This window comes from Phocoena sinus, chromosome 12, assembly GCF_008692025.1.
Source record: "Phocoena sinus isolate mPhoSin1 chromosome 12, mPhoSin1.pri, whole genome shotgun sequence".
Classification (NCBI taxonomy): domain Eukaryota; kingdom Metazoa; phylum Chordata; class Mammalia; order Artiodactyla; family Phocoenidae; genus Phocoena; species Phocoena sinus.
In genome coordinates, this window is record NC_045774.1 from 50,153,339 (window position 1) to 50,179,966 (window position 26,628).

At 44.8% G+C, this 26,628-nt stretch overlaps 1 pseudogene; it reads right to left on the minus strand.

Annotated features, from left to right (window-relative positions):
* LOC116763302 overlaps positions 1-26,628 on the minus strand; it is a 64,106-nt pseudogene that overhangs the window by 2,149 nt on the left and 35,329 nt on the right.

A 26,628-nucleotide genomic window follows, 5' to 3' on the forward strand; every position in this document is an offset into this window, starting at 1 on the left:
GCTCACAGGCCCAGCCGCTCCACGGCATGTGGGATCTTCCTGGACCGGGGCACGAACCCGTGTCCCCTGCATCGGCAGGCGGACTCTCAACCACTGCGCCACCAGGGAAGCCCCTGATACACAATTTTTTAATGTAAGTTTGAAGTGACCCTAAATCCATAATTTCATATTTACATTTTTCATTGTTTCATATACATAATCAAATTTATCATTACTTACAGTCTTTGGCCTTTGAATCCTTCTTGTTATTTTACTGCCCATGAGATGAGTCTTTAAAAGGTGTTGCTGGCTGTATCTGGATGATGTGGAAGCAGAACTTAGGGAGTAGTGAGCCAGGGATATAAGGCCTATAATGTGAAAAATGTTAAATTGTATCTCTGGTTACAATGTACAGGCCTAGATTTAATTCATAAAATTTTAGAGCTTAAAATGGGCCTCTGATCCAGCTTCATCAGTTCTGAGTGAAGATGTCAAAACCTGGATGGAGTCTTTTGCCTGAGGGTCCATGACCAAGTGAAAGAGAAAGAGATGATGGGTTACTTGGACTTGTGGGTAGAAGTGGACAGACTGAGATACTCACATTAATAGGACTTGGTAATTAATTAGATTTACAGGGTGAGGAAGAATAGCTCTCAGATTTCTGGCTCAACTGGTTAGATGTTAATTTTATTTTATGGTGGATTTTATGATGATGGCACATACATGCTCAACAAGTCATTGTTGGTTATAAGATCAGAAGGATAGATGTGTGGGAAACATGAGTGTGTAGAGAGGAAGCAGACGAAGATTAGCTCAAGACCCCTGAGAAGACAGAAGCCCATGGGATGCTGTTAACAGCAATTGTCCCAAGGAAGAAAGGGGGCACCTTTTCCATTTTAACAGGAGGGAAGGAGAAGCAGCTGAGTATAGATGTAGGTAGGCTGGGGACAAGAAGTAGAGGGAGTTCCCATCTGATAGGGGAGGAGGACAGTGTCTGAAAGTCTGAAGAGACCAGGATGATTTAAAATAGTTGCTGTATTATAATAACTTTAAATAGAATATAATCTATAAACACATTGAATCACTATGTTGTACACCTGAATCTAATATGATACTGTAAATCAACTATACTTCAATTAAAAATAAATGAAATAAAATAAAATAGCTGCTGTGAAGAGGAGGAGAGAGTGAGCCGACCCTACCCTTGGCTCCAGGGGAGAACATGTGAGCTGGGCCTAAGCCTACCAGGCATCTCAGTCTCTGGCTTCAGTGATTTGTTCAAAATTGGTCACATGACCTGAGTCAGCCTAGTCAGAGCTCAATTGCTTTTAACTGTCCCTTCTCCACACCCCACTCCTGCCATGTAAGCTTGAACAGAGGATGGAAGCTACAGGGGTGGCAGCCATCTTGCTTCCCAAGGGGCTCCACTTCCTGTCTGCTCTCAGACGGCTCAGGGCCCAGAGATGCAGAGAGAAATCAGTCCTCAAGAAATAGTTCAAACCTTGATCACACCCATATGGATCAATAGAATGGAATAGAGAGCCCAGAAATAAACCCACACATCTATGATCAATTAATCTTTGACAAAGGAGGCAAGAATATACAATGGAGAAAAGACAGTCCTTTCAGCAAGTGGTGGGAGAGCTGGGCAGCTACATGTAAATCAATGAAGTTATTAGAACACTCCCTTACACCATGCACAAAAATAAACTCAAAATGGCTTAAAGACTTAAATATAAGACATGACAACATAAAACTCCTAGAAGAGAACATAGCCGAACATTCTCTGACATAAATTGTAGCAATGTTTTCTTAGGTCAGACTCCCAAGGCAATAGAAATAAAAGCAAAAATAAACAAATGGGACCTAATCAAACTTTAAGCTTTTGCACAGCAAAGGAAACCATAAACAAAACAAAAAGACAACCTATGGACTGGGAGAAAATATTTGCAAACGATGCGATTGACAAGGGCTTAATTTCCAAAATGTACAAACAGCTCATACAACTCAATAACAAAAAAACAACCCAGGGCTTCCCTGGTGGCGCAGTGGTTGAGAGTCCACCTGCTGATGCATGGGACACGGGTTTGTGCCCCGGTCCGGGAAGATCCCACATGCCGCGGAGCGGCTGGGCCCGTGAGCCATGGCCGCTGAGCCTGCGTGTCTGGAGCCTGTGCTCCGCAACGGGAGAGGCCACAACAGTGAGAGGCCCGTGTACCGCAAAAAAAACAAAAAACAAACAAACAAAAATAACCCAACCCAATCAAAAAATGGGCAGAAGACTTAAATAGACATTTCTCCAAAGAAGACGTACAGATGGCCAGCAGGCACATGAAAAGATACTCAACATGGCTAATTATTAGAAAAATGCAAATCAAAACTACAAGGTATCACCTCATACCAGTCAGAATGGCCACCATCAAAAAGTCTACAAATAATAAATGCTGGAGAGCGTGTGGAGAAAAGGGAGCCCTCCTACACTGTTGGTGGGAATGTAAATTGGTACAGCCAGTATAGAAAACAGTATGGAAGATCCTTAAAAAGCTAAAAAATAGTTGCCATATGATCCAGCAATCCCACTCCTGGGCATATATCCAGAGAAAACTATAATTTGAAAAGACACATGCACCCCAACGTTCATAGCAGCACTATTTACAATAGAGAAGACGTGGAAGCAACCTAAATGTCCATCAACAGATGAATGGATAAAGAAGATGTGAGATACACACGCACACACACAATGAAATACTACTCAGCTATTAAAAAAGGATGAAATATAGCCATTTGCAGCAACGTGGATGGACCTAGAGATTATCATACTAAGTGAAGTAAGTCAAAGACAAATATGATATCACTTATATATGGAATCTAAAATATGATACAAATGAACTTCTTTACAAACCAGAAATAGACCCACAGACGTAGAAAACAAATTTCTGCTTGCCAAAGGGGAAAGGTGGGGGGGGAGGGGTAAATTAGGAGTTTGAGATTAGTAGATACTAACTACTGTATATAAAATAGATAAACAAAGAAGTCCTACTGTATAACACAGGGAACTATATTCAATATCTTGTAATAAACTAAAGCAAAAGAATATGAAAAAGAATATATATATACACATATGTATATATATATATGTATATATCTGAATCAATTTGCTGTACCCCAGAAACTAACACAACATTGTAAATCAATAAAAATTCAAAAAATAAAATAAACCTTGATCAAGCCAGCTTAAGCCAATCCATCTCTGAACATTTCAGTTTTGTAAGCCAATTGATTTCATTTTTTTCCTTAAGCATTTTGAGAGTAACTGAACTAGAACAAATTGTAATTTCTCAGGAGTTACAAGATCCTAAGGGGAATCCATGTTAAGGCTAAGTAAAGAGAACTTGCCCCTTAATTCTGCTTCTGCTGGGAAGCAGGGAGGCTGCTGTGACCACCTCCACAGAAAGGAGAGAGACCTGGGTCACCTCACGCTTCTGGCTAGACATCTGAGAAAGGAGTGGTAATGGCTGACTTTTACCTTTTAGCACCAATAGTATAGGTAATATCTGGCTGTCCTCTAGTGCTTGGTACTAAATTTAGACAGGTATGACCTCTGATGAATCTACACTCTGGAAAGGGAATGTTGCCTGCCATTCCAGTAAATGAAGAATGTTGCCTGCCATCAAGCCATCAGCTACTGCAGTTCTGCTCCCCTCAGTGTGCCCTGAGGGGAATTTAGGATGGAGAAAAACAGGAAACATTCTGTGCTCTGGAAGCTGGCCCTAGATGGTTAAGATGCATACCTAGGGAATAATTTCAATAAGCCCAGACTCTTGCATCTTCCCATACATAGAAAAGCACTAAAATCATTAACTTGTTTTTTTTGTGATTAGCAGTAATCTTATGATGTTCAACCACATGGTTTGTTTTTCAGCAAAACTCCTCTATATCCTGGATCCTTCTCTACCTCTTCAGAGCAGTTCCTCAGAGCTATCTGAGAGGCTGTCTCCTGGGCTACAGTCCTTAGTAAGCTCCCCAAGTAAAACTTAGTTTGCAGCTTTTAGGTTGTGCATTTTTCTTCAGTAGACAACATGTAGAAAGTCCTAGGCAAACCTCCTCCCATCGCTGCAGAAGGAGACAGATAGGGGCTGAGACTTGGGAGTAACTTCTACCTCTGCTTCCTGAAAGAGAGGCTTCTCTTTTACTCCTGCCGTGTCCCCAATCCTGGGAATTAGGGTTCCCCCCACCTGCCTCCTGCCCCACTCTGGTCCTTCTTTGTAAATGTGCAGGTCTTAGAGGACACAGATGGCAGTTTGAGAGGACATGTTAACTCAGAAAGGAATTTAAAAGATGCTTGGCTGGGCTGGAGGCAGAGGGGAAAGGGAGAAACAAAAAACCCCAGCGAGAGTGGAGAGGAGAGTGCAAGGACAGAACCACTCAGGGTGGGTGGTCAAAATAGGGCCCTTGGGCGCTCTTGATTTGCTTCCTATCTGGACCTGGGCTGGGGTGGGGGATGCCAGCCCCACGGTCAGGGCCCAGGCAGCAGGCACCGGCAGGCAGGAGCACCCTGGGGCTTTACCAACAAGCCCAGCCTTGTTCTTAGAAAACCCAAACTATCTTGACCTTTGAAAAGAATCTTTCTGCCTCTGACAGGCTATGTTTTCTCACATCATTCACACTATAAGTAGCCAAAAGGAAACACATAAAGGAGGACACACATATATGCAAGTGTAATAACCAACATTTGCTCAGTGACCTAGTGCTACTACACTCTGTGGCAGACACACATTGTTTCACTGAGTCCTCAGAATATACCTTTGAGGTGGGTATTCTTCAGAGAGGTGAATTAACCTGTCCAGGGTCACACAGCTAGCAGTGACAGAGGAAGGATTTGAACCTTGGCTGTCTTACCCCAAAGTCCATACCCTCACCCACCAGCTATGCTATGGAACAGAAAGGAGGAGCTTGGCTGACCTTAACAATAGGCTGATCGTGGCTACTGATTGGGTAATATTTTTGATAGATCTAGAAGAGAACTTGGAATTTATTTAGTCCTCATCTTATAGGGGAAGGAGTTAGTTTAGAGACATCCCGGAGTCTGGCCTCTTTGCTATTTGCTGGCTGCACTGTCCAGAGTGCTGTTTTGATTGCCATTTCCATAATACTCCTCAAGCCCCTAGGACCCAAGAATCATGATGTACTTTCTGAATAACATCTGAGAAATGTGGTCATTAATATCTTTTCGGGGAGGAAGAAATTTTCCTCTACCCTTCTAGGTTCTTCTGGCTGGTCTAAGAATTGAATTGACATGAGATGGATTAACATGAGAAAATCAGACAAAAGTTTAATAACATGTATACATGGGAGAGACTGAGGAAAACTGAGTTACTTGCCGACGTTACCGAAGCTCTCAACTTAAATACCATCCTCAGCTAAAGACAGAAGAGGATGATGAGGATGGGGGAAAGTCAGCTATGGGAGGTTACCAGGAAAAGCACAATAAACAAGGCTAAGACTGTTACACAGATTTGTCTTTTCCATAGATAAAATTCTAGAGATTTGGTCATCCTCCTCTTCCTCGTAATGAAGAGGGAGACACCCTTACAACTGTAAACATTTTTTACAAAAGGGCAACTTCTTTCCGATGTCTGCTTTTTCTCAGAGACAACCAGCTTAAAACAATATGCCAAAGAGACATATTAGGGTGGCAAACTCTACTCCTCTATAGGACCAAGGTGTTAAGATGCTTCAAAATCTAGTGAACTACACAATGTTCTTTAGTTGACATATTTCAACTGGAACCAGTTTTTATGATTGAAACTTTTTAGTATAGCCTATCAGTACTCCAAGGTGGACTGAAGTAGAAAGTTCTGGCTGCAATTGAGGATGAAGGTTTATTCATTCATTCAACAAACATGGAGCACCCACTCAATAACCACTGGTTTGTTATCGTTAGTCCCTGGGGCCCTCCTTCAATCCCAACCCTGGACCCTGAGAGCTTAGAGAGAGAAAGGGTATCCTTACCGCCTGGTGAGCTCCTCTGGGCGGAGGATCTCTCAGTGTCACTAAGCTGACTTTGTAGCTCTTCCATCCACTGGAAAGCGTCCAGTTCCATGCTACGCTCGTGGGCAAGCTGGCTTCTCATCTGAAGGGAAAAGTGCTTGGGAAGCAGAGATGCTTCTTGGTGCACACTTTCGTCAGTTCACTGTGAGGGGTGGGTTAGGGGTATTACTATGGAGAGTGTGGGTCCCAGGCTACCCCAGGAATACAAGTCTTCATGAAATCCTGGTCAGGCTGAACTCAGCCTTCTGAAAATCAGGAGCTCCAGGAAGGCCAAGAACTTAATCAGAGAGGGACAGAGGCAGCCCTTGGAACCCTTTATTACCTTATAATAGCCAGAAGTTTACTCACAAAAGTCATATCTTTTATGTTTACTTTATTAGAGGGGAAGTGGGGAGGGGGGAGGAACCAGTTCACCTTGTAGGCCAAGCCATGCATCTACCCCAAGAACCTGTGGAGCCCCGGGATGGCTTCAAGCAAAGACGTGATCTCTCTTCCAGATCTCTATGCTGAGTTCAATTCATCATGTGCAGGGAATGCTCTGAGCACTGTCTCCAGGCCTGACACAGGGCCCACAGCCAGAGGCTGACTTTGTGTTTGCTCTCCCCTTGCAACCCTTACCCAGAGTCCCCTGGCCAGAGAGTTGCTAGGTCCAAAGCGTGCCTCATCTGCATAGATCACAGGCATTTTTTTCTTTTTTAATTTATTTTTATCATCTCCTAATTGTTTTTAATTATAAAAAAAAGTAATAGTGTAATGGGTTGAATAGTGTCCCCCACAAAGTGTCCACCTGGAACCTCAAAATGTGACTTTATTTGGAAAATAGAGTCTTTGTAGATGTGATTAAGTTAAGATGAAGTCATACTGGATTAAAGGGTGGGCCCTAAATCCAATGTTGATGACCTTACAGAAAGTGAAGCAAGTATAAACACAGGGGAGAGAGAGAGAGACAGGGAAGGCGGCCAGGACTGAAGAGCTGTAGCTGCACGCGGAGGGACGCGGGGGATGGCAGGCAGCCCCCAGCAGCTAGGAGAGCCATGGAACACATCCTGCCAGAGCCTCCTGTAGGGATCCACACCTTGATTTCAGACTCTGGCCTCCTGAACTGTGAGAGGATACATTTTTTATCCTTTTTTTGTCATTTATTTTTGTAAAATTCTCCTTACTGATCTCCTTGAGCACTTGAAACACTTGCAATCATTTAATTTAAACTTCTGATTTGTTTCCTAATATCTCTGGTGAATTAACTGACTTATTCATTCAATGAATATGTGTGAAGTACCGACCCCAGAGGGTGCTCAGTTTTTTTTGTTTTTTCCCTTTGTGTTGAATTTCATTCTGTGGTCTCCTTTGTTGGGACTTGCATTAGTCCGCATGTACACTATATTATTTCCTCCCTTTTTTTTTTTTTGCTGTGGGGTATTTTTTTTTTTTTTTTTTTTTGCGGTACGCGGGCCTCTCACTGTTGTGGCCTCTCCCGTTGCGGAGCAAAGGCTCCGGACGCGCAGGCTCAGCGGCCATGGCTTACGCACCCAGCCGCTCCGCGGGATGTGGGATCTTCCCGGACCGGGGCACGAACCCGTGTCCCCTGCATTGGCAGGCGGACTCCCAACCACTGTGCCACCAGGGAAGCCCCAACTGTGGGGTATATTTAAGAATAACATATTGGGTCTGGAAACCACTTTGCCTTTCCTTTTTTATTTCTGCAGTTCCAGAAACACCACGAATAAAATTCCCTTATAGTAGCTTCCATAATACTTGCTGCTTTTCCAGATTATTCGTCGGGATTTTCCAAAAGATCCCTCCTAGTTCAAAGATTAGAGCCAGGTAGAAATATGTTTTTCAAGTGGCTTACAAAGACGCCAAGATTCTGGGCCTCGTGGCAGTCAAGCCATCATCTTTTGTCACAAGCAGCCTGAACAATCACCCAGGTATAGATATTTCCATTTCCCTGCTGTTCCTGGGAGTGCCAAAGGTGAGGAACACCGCTGTGGAGGCATGAGAGGCATGGAAAAGACAGGGTAAGAATCAAACAGCTGTGGCTGGTACACCCTGATTTACTACCTCTCACTGGAGTTACCTGTCAGAGTTCTCTCTGAATTTTCTACTGCTGGAGCTGGCCCAGTTTAGAAGTCATCTTGGCCTCTTCAGTAAGGAGCTGCAGGTGCTGTTCTTTTTGCTCCACATCCTCCAAAAGCTTCTCCATGCTAGAGGTTTTCATTAAATCCACCTGCTGCCAGTGGAGAGCTTCCTGGGTCACTCTGTGTTCCAGTTCTTTCAGCAATTGCGCCTATGGCAGGAAAAGGCCAAAGGAAATAAAGGCACAGAGTCTTTCTTCTCAGCAGAGGGCAGGGGATGAGAGGTTGGCCAACACAACTGTCCCCTCCATTAGCGCCCAGGGGCAGAACTGTGTGAAGTATTCCTGGGCTCAGGGTACCACAGCCCAGTTGCTCTATCCTGTCCTGTGCCAGCCAGTAGCAAGACCAAACAGTCATGTCTACCACAAACTGCATTTGCCCTGTCACCCCGCCTTTATCACACAATAGCAATGGAAGGGCTGAACCTGGAGACACAGGGTGATGCAATACGTACAGTGAGTGGGGAAGGGAGGTGCTAATCTTGTCTCTGTTTCGATTTCCAAAATAGCCCTGAGGAAGCCAGATTCTAGATGGTTGGAAAAGGAAAAGAGTAGTAATAATTGGTTCTGTTCTGAAATTTTTCTAATCAACAGTCACTAGAAGGTCGATCCTTAATTATAATATTAATAATGATGATTAATATTTGTAGGGTGACTTTATATAATTATACATCATAACTCACTGGCACACAATAATGGAAAAATTAGGGTCCAAAAGGAACAAATTATATTTTATGTTTTAAAATATGCCCAGCTTTCCTAGGCTGTTATTTGAACTCAGCTGTTCTCTCTCTAAACGTAGGGTCTCTGTTTCATTCATGCTCAGAGGGTTGGCACAGTTATTAAGAGCTTAGACTTAAAAAGCCTTTATTTTGGTGCCAGTCCCTATAGAGCAGCAGTAACTTCTGAAATTAAGACTTAGTGTGGGTCATCAGGAAAGGAAACCAAGACTCTCTGCTTGGGGCATAACGCTGATGGCGGGGCCACACTCATGGAAAACATGCTTGGAGCGTGAAAGGAATGTGTTAGAGGCAGAGACCCAGACCCCAAGATGCCCTCTGAGTAAAAAAGATCCTCAGAAACACACAGAACAATCTTAGTTATGAGCTATATTTCACCATCTTAGCCAAATATGAATAAGAACAAAAGCCTTTTGGCCACTGCCCCTGGTTTCTGGGCTGGAAAGAAGGCAGAAGGGAAGCCAGGGTCCAGGCCATCTTTCACCAGTAGTGCCGTCTGCTTGGCTTCACACTGTGCTCCTCTGGTGACTGCTACAGGCAACGCAGTGCCACGTATGGTCGCCAGAGCGTGTTCAAAGAGAGGGAGGAAGAGGGGTTCTGAGCTCAGACACCTGGCTCTCCTGCTACTTGCATATCCTCACGTTGTCTGCCTGAGCCCTGGCCAGGGCCTGCCTTAGAGCCAATAGCTGTTGACAAAATAAAAGCACTTCTTGTTCTGCCATTAGTTTGATGTTCAAACACTCTTTTTTACTTTGCATAGCTTCCTGTCAACATCCCAAACACAGTAAGGTAGGATATAAGTTTCCTTTCCGTATTTTCAGCTTCCCAAGCAGTCTCTAAACCACTTCATCATCTAACATTCTTTAAAATTTCTGGTAGAACACAGCTCCTGCTGGCCACTGCTTCCTTGATTTCAGCTAAGAACAGTGTGACAGATCAGAGTAAACAAAGACTTTCAGAAACAGTAAGTAAAAGTTTCCAAACCACTATTGATATGTGCTCTGGTTTCAATTTTCCTTAAAGCAGATTTTCCACTTATTGTTCCTTCATTTTCCTCAGATCATCATGCTTGAAACTCAAGGATTTGCAGTGTTTCGACAAAGCTTGCCCGCTCCATCTTTTCCCTTCCCTTGTGCTAAACTCTGATCTGTTCTCTCATTTGCTTCTGGCTCTTTCCTATCTCTCCCCAGGCTCTGCTCTTGCCCCGTCCCAGGAAAACTTGCTACCTGACACCAGCACAGCAGCTGCAGCCAAGGAGGCCAGTGCCTCCCCCTCCCCCTGCTGGGCCGGGCCTCCCTCCCCCAGCTCTCTCACCTTCTCAGCCCTGCTCAGCTGGCCCGGAAGTGCGCCTGCTGCACCGCCAGCCTCCAGTGGCCCAGGCTTCTCATTTTGCACACCAGGGCGGCCAGGCTGCAGTTGTCCTGCTCCAAGGCCAGCAGCTGCTCCTGCTTAGAAGGCTCACTTTCAGAAAAGGCTGCCCCCAGCACTTTTCTCAGGAAGGACATGGATCCTGACATCAGAAACATGCCTTCCAGAAGATGAGACAATTGTGCAGTGAGACCCAGTGCCCTTTTTAAATGCCTGACACAAGGATTTCTCAGGGAAACAGGACAGGAATGCAAACAGAGTGAGCAGTGGGGTCAGACGCTAGGATGAAATGCTGATACCCCACTCAAAATGAGATCACATACTATGGCTGGATTTTCTTTCATTTCTTCGTCAGGTCTGGTGGAGCCCCATTTCTTCTTTAGGCCTTTCTTTCGTATTGTCAGTCCCTTCTGTTCTTACTTCACCGATGAGCTCACACACTTTCTGGATCAAATTAAGCTGATTCTCATCCAGCTTCTGCAAATTGCAGGCTCAAGTTCAGGAAGGTCAGCTGAGGAAGAGTCACTTTGCCCCCTAAAACCCAACTTTCAGAAATGATAGCACATTAAAGCAACATCCACCCAGACAATTACTCCATCGGGCATTGTCTGGAAGCCTCACTAGCGGCCCCTTTAGTGTTGTCTTCAACCGGCTGGGCTTCATCACCCGCACATCTCAGAGCCTGTGGTTGTCAGAGGCCAAGACAAGCTGAGCAGGTAGAAGAATGGGAGGTCACAGGCGGAAAACCAAACCACCCCCCAGCCACCCCCCCGCACCGCCCCATACACAAAGGGTTACTTGGGAATTTGAACCTAGGGATTTTTGCTATCAGTTTGACCCAGCAGAACCTGACCAGGTAAAACATTGTCCATGAGCCACTAACAAGGAACTCCATTAAAGATAGATAAATTAAGGGCTTCCCTGGTGGCGCAGTGGTTGAGAGTCTGCCTGCCGATGCAGGGGACATGGGTTCGTGCCCCGGTCCGGGAGGATCCCACATGCCGCGGAGCGGCTGGGCCCGTGAGCCATGGCCACTGAGCCTGCGCATCTGGAACCTGTGCTCTGCAACGGGAGAGGCCACAACAGTGAGAAGCCCACGTACTGCAAAAAAATATATATATAATAATAAATAAATAAAAATAAAATAAAATAAAATAAAAATAGATAAATTAGAGGAAGGAATCAAGCTGGCTGCCTTCCTCTTTAGGCTCCAACAGAAATCTCATTGTGAAACAGCCCGTTCTGAATGTCTATGGCTAACAGCTTATGGTGAAATAGCTTGCTCATCAGTAAGTACAACTTGGAGACCCAGCATCCTTGGGTGAGGGGTGACTGTGGGATATCCTTTCACCTCTGAACCACTTCCCGGGAGAGGAAACAGGAGGTTAGTGCCGGGGAGCCACAGCAGGAAGCCTGGCTACTGGCCACACAGCAAAAGCTTCACCATCTTCTTGGGACCCTGGGGTAAAACAGCGATTCCCTACCCTTAGGGGCTTGTGGAACTAACTGAGCCTGAGAGAAGTGGAGAATTTCCTTTTTGTCTAGGAATCTGGCAGAAACTAAAAAGAACCTAAGAAATTTTTCAACAGTTTGACACCCGAAAGATGGCTTAGTAAATTCTAGACTCACTGTCTGCTCACCTCTCTCCTGCAGCACCAGGCCCAATGCGTGTTGGTTTGGATACCTTAATATTTGTAAGCATTTGTGTTTTGTGGACACTTCACAGTAAGGAGAAAGGTCCATTCCTCTCTGGAATAACCAGACCAAGGCAGAGCATCAGTGGAAACTCCTCTCAATGGACCAACTCCAGGGACCACCCTGGAATCCTTTGGGAGAAGGGAGTAAGGGAAGGACCCAAATGGGGCTGGCTCTGGGGAACATCTAATAGCAGAGAAGGGGGCAGGTCTGGGGGAAGCCATGGACTTGGAGGTGGTAGGTTTGTACTGAAATTCTCACTTGTAGGGCAGGGGGACCAGGCTCCACAATAGCCCATTTTAGGCATGGGTCTCCATCTTACAGCTGCTCAGACATCATAAGACAGTGACAGGCTTCCACAGTGCTGTGGGCACATGGGAACCCCCTCACTCCTCTTCTGTGTGGACCTTTACTGACAGGTCAGCAGCTCCCTGACACCAGATGTGAGAGAAAGGCTGATGGGCATTTTGAAGGTTGTAAAATCTCTGAAAGCTGATTCAGATTCTGAATCTGCCCAGTGAGCTTCCAGGAGGCGGCTGTTGCTACCTACACTTACACTGGGGTTTGGCCTGGCCCAGGGCACTGTGCTCTCCTCTCCTGTTTTGGATGGTCATTCAATAGACAAAACAGTGACATAAACTGTTGGGGTTTTGGAGAAGAAACTCACTCCCCCTTCCCTCACCAGCAATCAGATGGCAACATGGCAGTAGAGTGAGGAAAACTGCAAATATCTAAGTTATTTAAAATTCAGTGTCTCTTTTGGGAAAATAATGACCACTCATTGCTGACTCATTCTCTGCAGTGAAAGCCTGGAGCTGGAGAATTCTTGGGCCCAACAATCTCTTGTTGTCACAAAGCCCACTCTGTTATTGATCTCTCCATACAGCCGCCACGGGGGTCAGGTACACCCGGGTCCCCACAGGACTGCCCAGACATCCGACCCAGGTCACTTACTTTGATGTGCAAACATGTCACAAACAAAGCTTGAACTAATGCTTCATATTCTTCTTGGACTTCGTTTCGAATTTGCTTTTTGAGATCCAGAGTCTCCTCCTCCCAATCCGTGAGTCGAGTCAGAGCAGTGACTTCCATGATCATATTGTAACTGAGCTCTGCAATCTAGTAGCAGAAATTTTGTTTTAATGGAAAATAATTCAGGAATTCCAAATGGCCACTGCAAAAAGAGTCCTTTGTATCAATATATCAATGTTGAATTGGTATTCTACTTTGAACTTAATGAAGAAGGTGAATATCCTGTTGTGCAAGTGTGGGCAGAAGCAGCTAAAGTTGGCTTAAGGGTCCCAGAACAGTTCCAGACACATAGTAGGTGCTCGATAAATGGCTGCTGAATGAATGAACCCAGAAGAGATGCTACTTAAGTACTTTGGAGAAAATACTTCAACTGTCTTGGCTTCCATTTCCAAACTGGCCTCCCCATGACACCTTAGCCTATATACCTCCTCCTCAGGAGGCACATTGGCCTCAAAAGAAAACAAACACCCCCTCCCAAAAAAACAACAGAAAGAAAAAACGAAGCAATAAAAAAATAACAAAAGTCACCAAAAAACTAAGAAAAAAAAAGCCCTCATTGCTTAAAAAGTACAGGCACACTCCTTGGATGTCTCTGCAGTGGACCAGTCATTGATGGGATTTCTATAGAAACGGGCACAAGAAAATGACACCAGGATGTCCCATGTCTGACTACTGCTGAGATTGTGGATTTGAGAAATGGAGAACTTTTTTAGTAATAACTGACCTACCTGACCAGCCTTGTCTTCAGGTGGCCTCTGACCTCTTCGTATAATGTCTAATTCCTAAAGAGGAGAAAGCAGTGCATAGCCAAACTCAAATATTTATTCAGTGCACCATGCTCCAGACAGCTCTTATCTGTGTTATTCGTGCTTCTTTTTGAGATCCTCAGGCCCCACCTGGAGCTAGGACTGTGCTTGTTGCTCCACTGAACTTTAGGACGGGATCTCATTTTAAGGAAGTCTCATCAGTGAGACCCATGATGTGCATCCTAAAGACAGAGTTTATTCAAGGATCCTAGCTTCTTTGCTGAACCAGGAACAGCACAAAGTCCCTTGTGCTTGCTGAGGGTGGGAAGGTCAGCTATGGATCTTCCCCTGGGGGCCAGCTGCCTTACTGCTTACCTCTTATATTCCCCACTAGACCCCTCCAAAGCATACAACCCAGTGTTGCTGGGGCCATCACCTTCCCAGCTGAGAAGACCAGAGCCCAAGGAAATGAGCCAATGAGAAGAAAACCTTGGAGAGGGCCATCTACCCTCAATTCTTGCAAAAGAACACCTCCCTGCACCAGACTGCACTGTGTTTTATTTCCTCTTTGGAGTGATTCCTGGGCCTCCCTCCCCACACCTTCCCCAATGCACTTCTTGTCTGTCTGGGAACATACTTGCTCTTTCTGGCAAAGCTTCTGCCTAGCATGCTCCAATACATGCTCTTAACACATGGAGTAGCTCTCGAAGTTGCTGCATCCTCTGGCCATCACATCACAACCCAGGGAAAGGAGGCAGGTCTCGAGGTGGTCTTTCCTGAAAGTGATCTGAAAAGGGGCATCACTCACAGCAGCTCCCCCAGGCAGCCCCACCACACCAGAGCTCAAGGCACATATTACCTTGGCTCACAGATCCACTTCCATTTCTCCTCCATGGAAAAACATCAGCTCTGTAGCCTTGAACGTCTCTCTTTCAGGTCTGCTCTTAACATTTGCAGGGCCAGGGACAAGAGTACAAACAGATGCCCACGTTCCATGTGTCTAAGTGTTCTAAATATTTAAAGGTTATAAATCAAACTATTAAAATGAAAATGTTTAATTCTCCTACTTTGAAAAACAGACCTTCAAAGGGACTCGGGAGGCCAGGTTTGATTTTTATCATCCTTGGACTACTCTGAGTTCTATGCTGAGATATGGTCAGGGAGAGCTAGAACCCATAGTTTACAGTTTGACCCCCTTTGCTTCCTCCCTTTGACCTCACATCACACGGGTGGGAGGGGGGCTTGCATGCATATAAGCAGACACCCTGGCTGTCCACACCCCTGCACAGCTGTCCTTGTCTACCCCACAGGCCAGGGTGTGCTCACGGGTGGTGAGGCCCATTCTCTCTCTGGGGAGGATGATCTGGGGAAGGGCCAGGAATTCCAGTGCCCAGGTATCCGGAGCACGGTCCAGAAGGAAGGCCAGGGATTGGAGTGGGCATGTCCCCTTGGCCGTGGGGAAGGGTGGGGCTGGAGCAGAGCCAGAGGGGCCTCTGAAGTGGGGCCTCTGACAGGGGCACTTCTTGCCTTGGTCAAAGGGCCATAGTTCTCACTCTCTAGGCAGTCCCATTCCATCCCTTTCTCTAGGCTGCTGGGCACCCTTTTTGAAGAGGTGGTCTTTAAGGAACAGAGGAAAAGTCCAACCGTCCAAGGCAGACTTAGGTTTAGACTCAAGAGAAATGGGAGCCAATATGTGAAAGGTAGGGCAGATCTACCTGACTAGGACCTGCACGTCCATGGGAGTGCTTGTGTGTCTCTGTGTGTCTGTATCAGCGAGTGTGTCTGTGTGCATTTGTGTGTGTGTGTCTATATTCATAAATGCATGTCTGTGTGTGTTTCTCTGTGTGTCTGTACCTCTCTGTGTATGTCTCTCTGTGAGTGTTTGTATAGGTCTCTATATGTCTGTATGTGTCCCTCAACGCGTATCAGTGAGTGTGTTTGTGTGTGTATCTGGCAGTCCTATGGGGCCCACTCCAAGATTCAGCCTGCTCACTTGATGAGCTTTATCTGTGACACTTCCAGGGTCTGGACGGCTCTAGGCTCACTGGAAGTTTGCTGCACAAACTAGGTTCTCCTTCCAGCCTGGGGTGATTCCCCTGGCTCTGATTTGATTGTCCTGGTGACACTGTCCTATCAGTGCAACCTCTGTGCCACTGACCTCCAGAGAGGGCCCAGACACGCTTTGCCAGGTCAGGCAAACTAGCGGAGATGGCAAATACTGATAAAAACCCAGTACTGATGGAGTGAGGAAAGTGGCTTGCTCACCACTGCTGACAGGAGGAGAAATCCATGTAGTACTTTGGAGGGCAGACTAGCAGTGGCTGTGAAAGGGTTTTAAAATATTCATGCTCTTTGATCCAGTAACTCCTCTTCCAGGAATTTATTTTTAGAGAATAATAAAAGTTATACACAAAAATATATGTTAACAGATGTTCTTTAGAGTAGCCCTTCCAATAGAAAAGAAAAATGGAAACAATCTAAGGTACTTAATAATGGAAAACAGGTTGAATCCGTCTTATTCATCTATAGGATGAAACACTAAACAGCCACCAAAAACTGTGCTGTGGATGTATGTTTACTGACAAGGAAACATGTTTATAACATATAGTCAAGTGAAAAAAGTACACTACAACAAAAAGGCATATAGAATAATCTTATTTTGTTAAAAAAAGTGCATGAATTTTTAAAAGTTATAAATAAAATTTGGAAGGAAAGACCAAAATAATAATAGTGGCTATAATGAGGGTAAGATTATGAGTGTATTTTCTAATACATCATATTTCTATTTTCTAATATAATCATAAAATGTATATATAATTAAAATATATAAAAATGTATGCCTAAATAAAATGTATATACTAATTAAAAAATAGTAAAGCTTTGGCAAAGGTTATCAACTATAGCAGCTTGGCAGGATGCACTCAAGACATGCATAATGGAAACAGTAGATGAAAACCTCTGCTCATGGGGGATTTTATGAGCAGGAGCCAGGCAGTCAGGGGAGGCGCTCAGCCTCCCACCCTCACTCTCCAGGGCCTCCTCAAGGGGTTCCCTCAGAGGAGGTGGGTGAGGGCAATCCATCCTGGTCCTGGAAAGTGAGCAGTAGGACAGCCAGAGTCCGCTGCTGATACCAAGGCAAAGGACACCAAGATTCCATCCCCTGGACCTTGACTTCTTTATGGTGAAAGGGCCAAGGCTACGTGAATTAGTGTTGACAAAGATAGCACTTCCCAGACTGAGTGCGTTGAAAGCCTGAAGCCTTGAGAAGTCATGAGACCACATTTGGGGCCATCAAGGTGTGGCCGGTGACCTCATCCAGGTGGGCCAGGCCCAGTGCTTGGAGTCAGCCAGAGTGACTCACCCCTCTCTGTCCTGGACAGCAGTGCCCAAACTTGAGCATGCCAACAGGGCCTCCACAGGGCAAACACTTCTCAAACTAATGCCTCCATAGCCACTGCAGATATAGGATCCCAAACAAACAGAAATGCAGACTTGAACCACCATGGCCCTCTGCCATCCTCTCTTAGCCAGCATGCTATTTTAACCAGCCAAGGAGGAAGCCTTGGATGAGTCTGTGTTACACCAAAGAGGTAGGAATAGCCAGGACTCCCCTTGAGCATCTCCAGAAGCCAGAGAAATCATGTTGCTCCCTTCCCTCAGTGGCTCTGCTGAGGCTTCAGGAGACTGGGCTGAAAGAACAGCTCAAGGCGATGGCATATAGGGGGTGAGGGGAAGGCAGGGAGAGGAGTAAGGGCCCTGCCAGAGCATCTGCAGTGGGCACATGGACCATGTCTGAGTGGGGCAGACAGGCAGCAGTGACTGACAGGTGACAGAGAGGTGCAGGGAGACTCCCAGTTCCCAGCAGTCCCTCTCTCCAGATGAACTTTGCTTCTGCAGATGGCACTTGGCCTCCCAGAAGCAGCACTGGAGCCACCTGGGCAGCATCTGTTGTGGGACTACAGCCTATGTGCTTCTGTTGGCAAGTCTTATGAGCTCAGAGAGCAATTTGTTTCTCAAAAGCTGTTCTACAACTCACCCCTGCCTTCCTAGGTCACTAAAAGTCAGCTTGATGTCGAAGTGCAGCACAAAGGGGCTTCATCTGCCACCTTCCCCTCGAAGGCAGGCGCCTGGGTTGCATAAGAACCAGAGTCATGACCGTTGGCCCAGTGCCCTCCAGTGGGCTGATTTCTTCACCAACACTTAAACCTGAACCATATTGTGTGGCACTGGCTGGAAGAGCACAAGATTGCCCCATGGATTCTTCTGGAGATACAGCCTGAAGTGAAGCATGGTAGGTGCCAGGCCTTGTTATGGCAAAAGTCTGACCCTGCTGGGAGAAAACTGTGCTTCTGTGGTTTGCTTCCTCTCGGAGCCCCTCACAACAATCCATCTAACATCAGGCACACACAAGGTGTTTTGACGATATTTCTAAAACCTACCTCTGCTGACAAAATGCTTCAGTGACTTCCCACTGACTCTGGGATGAAATCCAAACTCATAAGGATTACACACAAGGCCATTCAGGACCTGGCCCTGCCTACCTTTACAATCTCCTCCCCTGAACTCTGCTATAACTCCCTTCCTAGATTGCTGCCTTCCCTCCCCAGCCCTTCTTCCTCTGGCCAACTCTGACTTGTGCTTTAAAACTTGGCCCAGGTTAATCTCATCGACTTCCGGGAAGATGGCGGAAGAGTAAGACGTGGAGATCACCTTCCTCCCCACAGATAACACCAGAAATACATCTACACGTGGAACAACTCCTACAGAACACCTACTGAACGCTGGCAGAAGACCTCAGACCTCCCAAAAGGAAAGAAACCCCCCACGTACCTGGTCAGGGCAAAAGAAAAAAATAAACAGAGACAAAAGGATAGGGACGGGTCCTGCACCAGCGGGAGGGAGCTGTGAAGGAGGAAAAGCTTCCACACACTAGGAATCCCCTTTGCGGGCAGAGACTGCGGGTGGCGGAGTTGGGGAGCTTCAAAGCCGCGTAGGAGAGCACAGCAACAGGGGTGCGGAGGGCAAAGCGGAGAGATTCCAGCACAGAGGATCAGGGCCGATCGGCACTCACCAGCCGAGAGGCTTGTCTGCTCACCCGCCGGGGCGAGTGGGGCTGGGAGCTGAGGCTCGGGCTTCGGTCGGAGCGCCGGGAGAGGACTGGAGCCTGCAGGGTGTTAGTGCACTGCGGCTAGCCGGGAGGGAGTCCGGGGAAAAGTCTGGACCTGCCGAAGAGGCAAGAGACTTTTTCTTCCCTCTTTATTTCCTGGTGCGCGAGGAGAGGGGATTAAGAACGCTGCTTATAAGAGCTCCAGAGACGGGCGCGAGCCGCGGCTAAAAGTGCGGACCCCAGAAACAGACATGAGACGCTAAGGCCGCTGCTGCCGCCACCAAGAAGCCTGTGTGCGAACACAGGTCACTATCCACACCCCCCTTCCGGGGAGCCTGTGCAGCCCGCCACTGCCACGGTCCCGGGATCCAGGGACAACTCCTCCGGGAGAACGCACGGCGCACCTCAGGCTGGCAATGTCACGCCGGCCTCTGCCGCTGCAGGCCCGCCCCGCACTCCGTGACCCTCCCTACCCCCGGCCTGAGTGAGCCAGAGCCTCCGAATCAGCGGCTCCTTTAACCCCATCCTGTCTGAGCAAAGAACAGACGCCCTCCGCCGACCTACACGCACAGGCGGGGACAAATCCAAAGCTGAGCCCCTGGGAGCTGTGAGAACAAAGAAGAGAAAGGGAAATCTCTCCCAGCAGCCTCAGAAGCAGCGGATTAAAGCTCCACAATCAACTTGATGTACCCTGCATCTGTGGAATACATGAATAGACAACGAATCATCCCAAATTAAGGAGCCGTGTGGATGAAAGGCTCTTGGTGCTGCAGCCATGAGTTAGTGCTGTGCCTCTGAGGTAGGAGAGCCAACTTCAGGACACTGGTCCACAACAGGCCTCCCAGCTGCCCATAATATCAAACAGCGAAAATCTCCCAGAGATCTCCATCTCAACACCAACACACAGCTTCACTCAACAACCAGCAAGCTACAGTGCTGGACATCCTATGCCAAACAACTAGCAAGACAGGAACACAACCCCACCTATTAGCAGAGAGGCTGCCTAAAATCATAATAAGTCTACAGACACCCCAAAACACACCACCAGACATGGACCTGCCCACCAGAAAGACAAGATCCAGCCTCATCCACCAGAACACAGGCACTAGTCCCCTCCACCAGGAAGCCTACACAACCCACTGAACCAACCTTAGCCACTGGGGACAGACACTAAAAACAACAGGAACTACGAACCTTCAGCCTGCAAAAAGGAGACCCCAAAACACAGTAAGATAAGCAAAATGAAAAGACAGAAACACAGCAGATGAAGGAGCAAGATAAAAAACCCACCAGACCTAACAAATGAAGAGGAAATAGGCAGTCTACCTGAAAAAGAATTCAGAATAATGATAGTAAAGATGATCCAAAATCTTGGAAATAGAATAGACAAAATGCAAGAAACATTTAACAAGGACCTAGAAGAACTAAAGACGAAACAAACAATGATGAACAACACAATAAATGAAATGAAAAATACTCTAGATGGGATCAATAGCAGAATAACTGAGGCAGAAGAACGGATAAGTGACCTGGAAGATAAAATAGTGGAAATAACTAATAAAGAATAAAGAAAAAAGAATGAAAAGAACTGAGGACAGTCTCGGAGACCTCAGGGACAACATTAAACGCACCAACATTCGAATTATAGGGGTTCCAGAAGAAGAAGAGAAAAAGAAAGGGACTGAGAAAATATTTGAAGAGATTATAGTTGAAAACTTCCCTAATATGGGAAAGGAAATAGTTAATCAAGTCCAGGAAGCACAGACTCTCCCATACAGGATAAATCCAAGGAGAAATACGACAAGACACATATTAATCAAACTGTCAAAAATTAAATAAAAAGAAAGCATATTAAAAGCAGCAAGGGTAAAACAACAAATAACACACAAGGGAATCCCCATAAGGTTAACAGCTGATCTTTCAGCAGAAACTCTGCAAGCCAGAAGGGAGTGGCAGGACATATTGAAAGTGATGAAGGAGAAAAACCTGCAACCAAGATTACTCTGCCCAGCAAGGATCTCATTCAGACTTGATGGAGAAATTAAAACCTTTACAGACAAGCAAAAGCTGAGAGAGTTCAGCACCACCAAACAAGCTCTACAACAACTGCTAAAGGAACTTCTCTAGGCAAGAAACACAAAAGAAGGAAAAGACCTACAATAACGAACCCAAAACAATTAAGAAAATGGGAATGGGAACATACATATCGATAATTACCTTAAATGTAAATGGACTAAATGCTCCCACCAAAAGACACAGATTGGCTGAATGGATACAAAAACAAGATGCATATATTTGCTGTCTACAAGAGACCCACTTCAGACCTAGTGACACACACAGACTGAAAGTAAGGGGATGGAAAAAGGTATTTCATGAAAATGGAAACCAAAAGAAAGCTGGAGTAGCAATTCTCATATCAGACAAAATAGACTTTAAAATAAAGACTATCAGAAGAGACAAAGAAGGACACTACATAATGATCAAGGGATCAATTCAAGAAGAAGATATAACAATTGTAAATATTTATGCACCCAACATAGGAGCACCTCAATACATAAGGCAAATACTAACAGCCATAAAAGGGGAAATCGACAGTAGCACATTCATAGTAGGGAACTTTAACACCCCACTTTCACCCATGGACAGATCATCCAAAATGAAAATAAATAAGGAAACACAAGCTTTAAATGATACATTAAACAAGATGGACTTAATTGATATTTATAGGACATTCCATCCAAAAACAACAGAATACACATTTTTCTCAAGTGCTCATGGAACACTCTCCAGGATAGATCATATCTTGGGTCACAAATCAAGCCTTGGTAAATTTAAGAAAATTGAATTTGTATCAAGTATCTTTTCCAACCACAACGGTATGACACTAGATATCAATTACAGGAAAAGATCTGTAAAAAATACAAACACATGGAGGCTAAACAATACACTACTTAATAACGAAGTGATAACTGAAGAAATCAAAGAGGAAATCAAAAAATACCTAGAAACAAATGACAATGGAGACACGATGACACAAAATCTAAGGGGTGCAGCAAAAGCAGTTCTAAGAGGGAAGTTTATAGCAATACAATCCTACCTTAAGAAACAGGAAACATCTCGAATAAACAACCTAACCTTGCACCTAAAGCAATTAGAGGAAGAAGAACAAAAAAACCCCAAAGTTACCAGAAGGAAAAAACCCATAAAAATCAGATCAGAAATAAATGAAGGAAACGATAGCAACGATCAATAAAACTAAAAGCTGGTTCTTTGAAAGGATAAACAAAATTGATAAACCATTAGCCAGACTCATCAAGAAAAAAAGGGAGAAGACTGAAGTCAATAGAATTAGAAATGAAAAAGGAGAAGTAACAACTGACACTGCAGAAATACAAAAGATCATGAGAGATTACTACAAGAAACTCTATGCCAATAAAATGGACAACCTGGAAGAAATAGACAAATTCTTAAAAAGGCACAACCTGCCAAGACTGAATCAGGAAGAAACAGAAAATATGAACAGACCAATCACAAGCACTGAAATTGAAACTGTGATTAAAAATCTTCCAACAAGCAAAAGCCCAGGACCAGATGGCTTCACAGGTGAATTCTATCAAACATTTAGAGAAGAGCTATCACCTATCCTTCTCAAACTCTTCCAAAATATAGCAGAGGGAGGAACACTCCCCAACTCATTCTACGAGGCCACCATCACCCTGATACCAAAACCAGACAAGGATGACACAAAGAAAACTACAGGCCAATATCACTGATGAACATAGATGCAAAACTCCTCAACCAAATACTAGCAAACAGAATCCAACAGCACATTAAACAGATCATACACCATGATCAAGTGGGGTTTATTCCAGGAACGCAAGGATTCTTCAATATACACAAATCAATCAACGTGATACACCATATTAACAAATTGAAGGAGAAAAACCACATGATCATCTCAATAGATGCAGAGAAAGCTTTTGACAAAATTCAACACCCATTTATGATAAAAACCCTCCAGAAAGTAGGCATAGAGGGAACTTTCCTGAACATAATAAAGGCCATATATGACAAACCCACAGCCAACATCGTCCTCAATGGTGAAAAACTGAAAGCATTTCCACTAAGATCAGGAACAAGACAAGGTTGCCCACTCTCACCACTCTCATTCAACATAGTTTTGGAAGTTTTAGCCACAGCAATCAGAGAAGAAAAGGAAATAAAAGGAATCCAAATCGGAAAAGAAGAAGTAAAGCTGTCACTCTTTGCAGATGACATGATACTATACATAGAGAATCCTAAAGATGCTACCAGAAAACTACTAGAGCTAATCAATGAATTTGGTAAAGTAGCAGGGTACAGAATTAATGCACAGAAATCTCTGGCAGTCCTAAACACTAAGGATGAAAAATCTGAAAGTGAAATCAAGGAAACACTCCCATTTACCACTGCAACAAAAAGAATAAAATATCTAGGAATAAACCTACCTAAGGAGACAAAAGACCTGTATGCAGAAAATTATAAGACACTGATGAAAGAAATTAAAGATGATACAAATAGATGGAGAGATATACCATGTTCTTGGATTGGAAGAATCAACATTGTGAAAATGACTATACTACACAAAGCAATCTACAGATTCAATGCAATCCCTATCAAACTACCACTGGCATTTTTCACAGAACTAGAAGAAAAAATTTCACAATTTGTATGGAAGCACAAAAGACCCCGAATTGCCAAAGCAATCTTGAGAACGAAAAATGGAGCTGGAGGAATCAGGCTTCCTGCCTTCAGACTATACTAGAAAGCTACAGTAATCAAGACAGTATGGTACTGGCACAAAAACAGAAAGATAGATCAATGGAACAGGATAGAAAGCCCAGAGATAAACCCACGCACATATGGTCACCTTATCTTTGATAAAGGAGGCAGGAATGTACAGTGGAGAAAGGACAGCCTCTTCAATAAATGGTGCTGGGAAAACTGGACAGGTACATGTAAAAGTATGAGATTAGATCACTCCCTAACACCATACACAAAAATAAGCTCAAAATGGATTAAAGACCTACATGTAAGGCCAGAAACTATCAAACTCTTAGAGGAAAACATAGGCAGAACACTCTATGACATAAATCACAGCAAGATCCTTTCTGACCCACCTCCTAGAGAAATGGAAATAAAACCAAAAATAAACAAATGGGACCTAATGAAACTTCAAAGCTTTTGCACAGCAAAGGAAACCATAAACAAGACCAAAAGACAACCCTCAGAATGGGAGAAAATATTTGCAAATGAAGCAAATGACAAAGGATTAATCTCCAAAATTTATAAGCAGCTCATGCAGCTTAATAACAAAAAAAACAAACAACCCAATCCAAAAATGGGCAGAAGAGCTAAATAGACATTTCTCCAAAGAAGATATACAGACTGCCAACAAACACATGAAAGAATGCTCAACATCACTAATCATTAGAGAAATGCAAATCAAAACTACAATGAGATATCATCTCACACCAGTCAGAATGGCCAGCATCAAAAAATCTAGAAACAATGAATGCTGGAGAGGGTGTGGAGAAAAGGGAACCCTCTTACACTGTTGGTGGTAATGTAAATTGATACAGCCACTGTGGAGAACAGTATGGAGGTTCCTTAAAAAACTACAAATAGAACTACCTTATGACCCAGCAATCCCACTACTGGGCATATACCCTGAGAAAACCATAATTCAAAATGAGTCATGTACCAAAATGTTCATTGCAGCTCTATTTACAATAGCCCAGAGATGGAAACAACCTAAGAGTCCATCATCAGATGAATGGATAAAGAAGATGTGGCACATATATAGAATGGAATATTACTCAGCCATAAAAAGAAACGAAATTGAGCTATTTGTAATGAGGTGGGTAGACCTAGAGTCTGTCATACAGAGTGAAGTAAGTCAGAAAGAGAGAGACAAATACCGTATGCTAACACATATATATGGAATTTAAGGGAAAAAAATGTCATGAAAAACCTAGGGGTGAAACAGGAATAAAGACACAGACTTACTAGAGAATGGACTTGAGGCTATGGGGAGGGGGAAGGGTAAACTGTGACAAAGCGAGAGAGAGGCATGGACATATATACACTACCAAACGTAAGGTAGATAGCTAGTGGGAAGCAGCCACATAGCACAGGGAGATCAGCTCGGTGCTTTGTGACCGCCTGAAGGGGTGGGATAGGGAGGGTGGGAGGGAGGGAGATGCAAGCAGGAAGAGATATGGGAACATATGTATATATATATAACTGATTCATTTTGTTTTGAAGCTGAAACTAACATACCATTGTAAAGCAATTATACTCCAATAAAGATGTTTAAATGAAAAAAAAAAAATACTTGGCCCAAACAATACCTCCTCCAGAAAGTCTTCCCTGACTACTTCCCACCCCTCCCCCTTCTTGGAGCTCACATAGCACCCCATTTGTGCCTCTATCAAAGTGCTTAATGTGAAGAGCCTTTTCCGGACATTGCTGGTTCACCTAACTTTTTCCATAAGTTCTTTGAGGGCAGAGACTGTGCCTTTTGCCTTTATATCTCTAATAAAGCGCCTGAGAAAAAACAGGAGATCTATAAACACTTGCTGAATGAGTGAGTGACTCTCGGCATATAAATGGAAATGGTTCTGGAATCCACAAAATAGACTATTACAGTTCTGATTTGCAAAAAAAGGTCAATCTCTAACTTCAGGCCAGTGTGTTTGGTACAAAATTTGGCCGAGATATTAGAACTGCTTGTGAAATGCTGGTGTTCTAGAATTTGGAGAAGGAAGCAAAAATCACGAGAAGCCAACGTGGGTTCAAGAATAGTCAGATCAGATTAAACTTTTCCCTCAGGAAATAGAGCAGATGCAGTGTATCTGGATTTCAGCAGGACATCTGAGAAGGTTTCTTATGATGTCCTTTTGGACAAATGGAGAACATGGGCTGGGTGAAAGGACAACCGGATGAGTTTCTGGTCACTGAAAGACCGTGCCCAAAGTACCTGTTAAGCCTGGAGGGGACCCAGAGTGGGTAGCACAGCACTTGGGGCCTGTCCTTTCATACCCTGTTATTAAAGGCTTGAAGGAGGATACCGAGGGTAGACTGACATGAACCTGGAAGGGAGAGACGGTATGGTGGATGATAAAAATCCAGAGTTTTAAAGATTTCAAGAGGTTCAAAGAGTGGACCAAGTTGAACAAGAACAAGGCTAATGATAAGGCAGTAGCAGGATGCCTGAAGGCCATGTGTGGGCTGCAGGTGGCTGTTAGCCTAATGAGTCAGCTGTGACAAAACCTAACACATTCATGGGCGTTAATCAAAGCAGAGCACCCAGGACAAAGGTACTCTTGGCTGGCCAGACAACCTTGAATTCAGAGGATCCTGACCAGGAGGGTGGGGCACTCATAGAGGTTGAAGGAAAGGAAGCTGGTTTAGGCTGAAGAAGGGAAGGCAGGGCTCAGGCTTTCCTTGCACACCAGTGCAGTCTGCTCTGCGCAGGGGCACCCAGGTGAGGGGAGCACCATTTCCCTGTCCACGTGCCCTGGTATAGGCTGTATGGCCTGAAGGAAGGGGTAAATATTTGTTACCCACCACCCAGAGGGGCACCTGTTTGGGTCTGTCCTCCTGGAGCTGGCCCAACTTGTAATTTTACAGAAGACTCACACATGCTAGCAATGGCCCAACTGAGCTTCTCTGACTGACCTGCCCTCATTTATCTAAAGGCTTGTTGTGAGGGGTCAGAACCATGATCTGTGG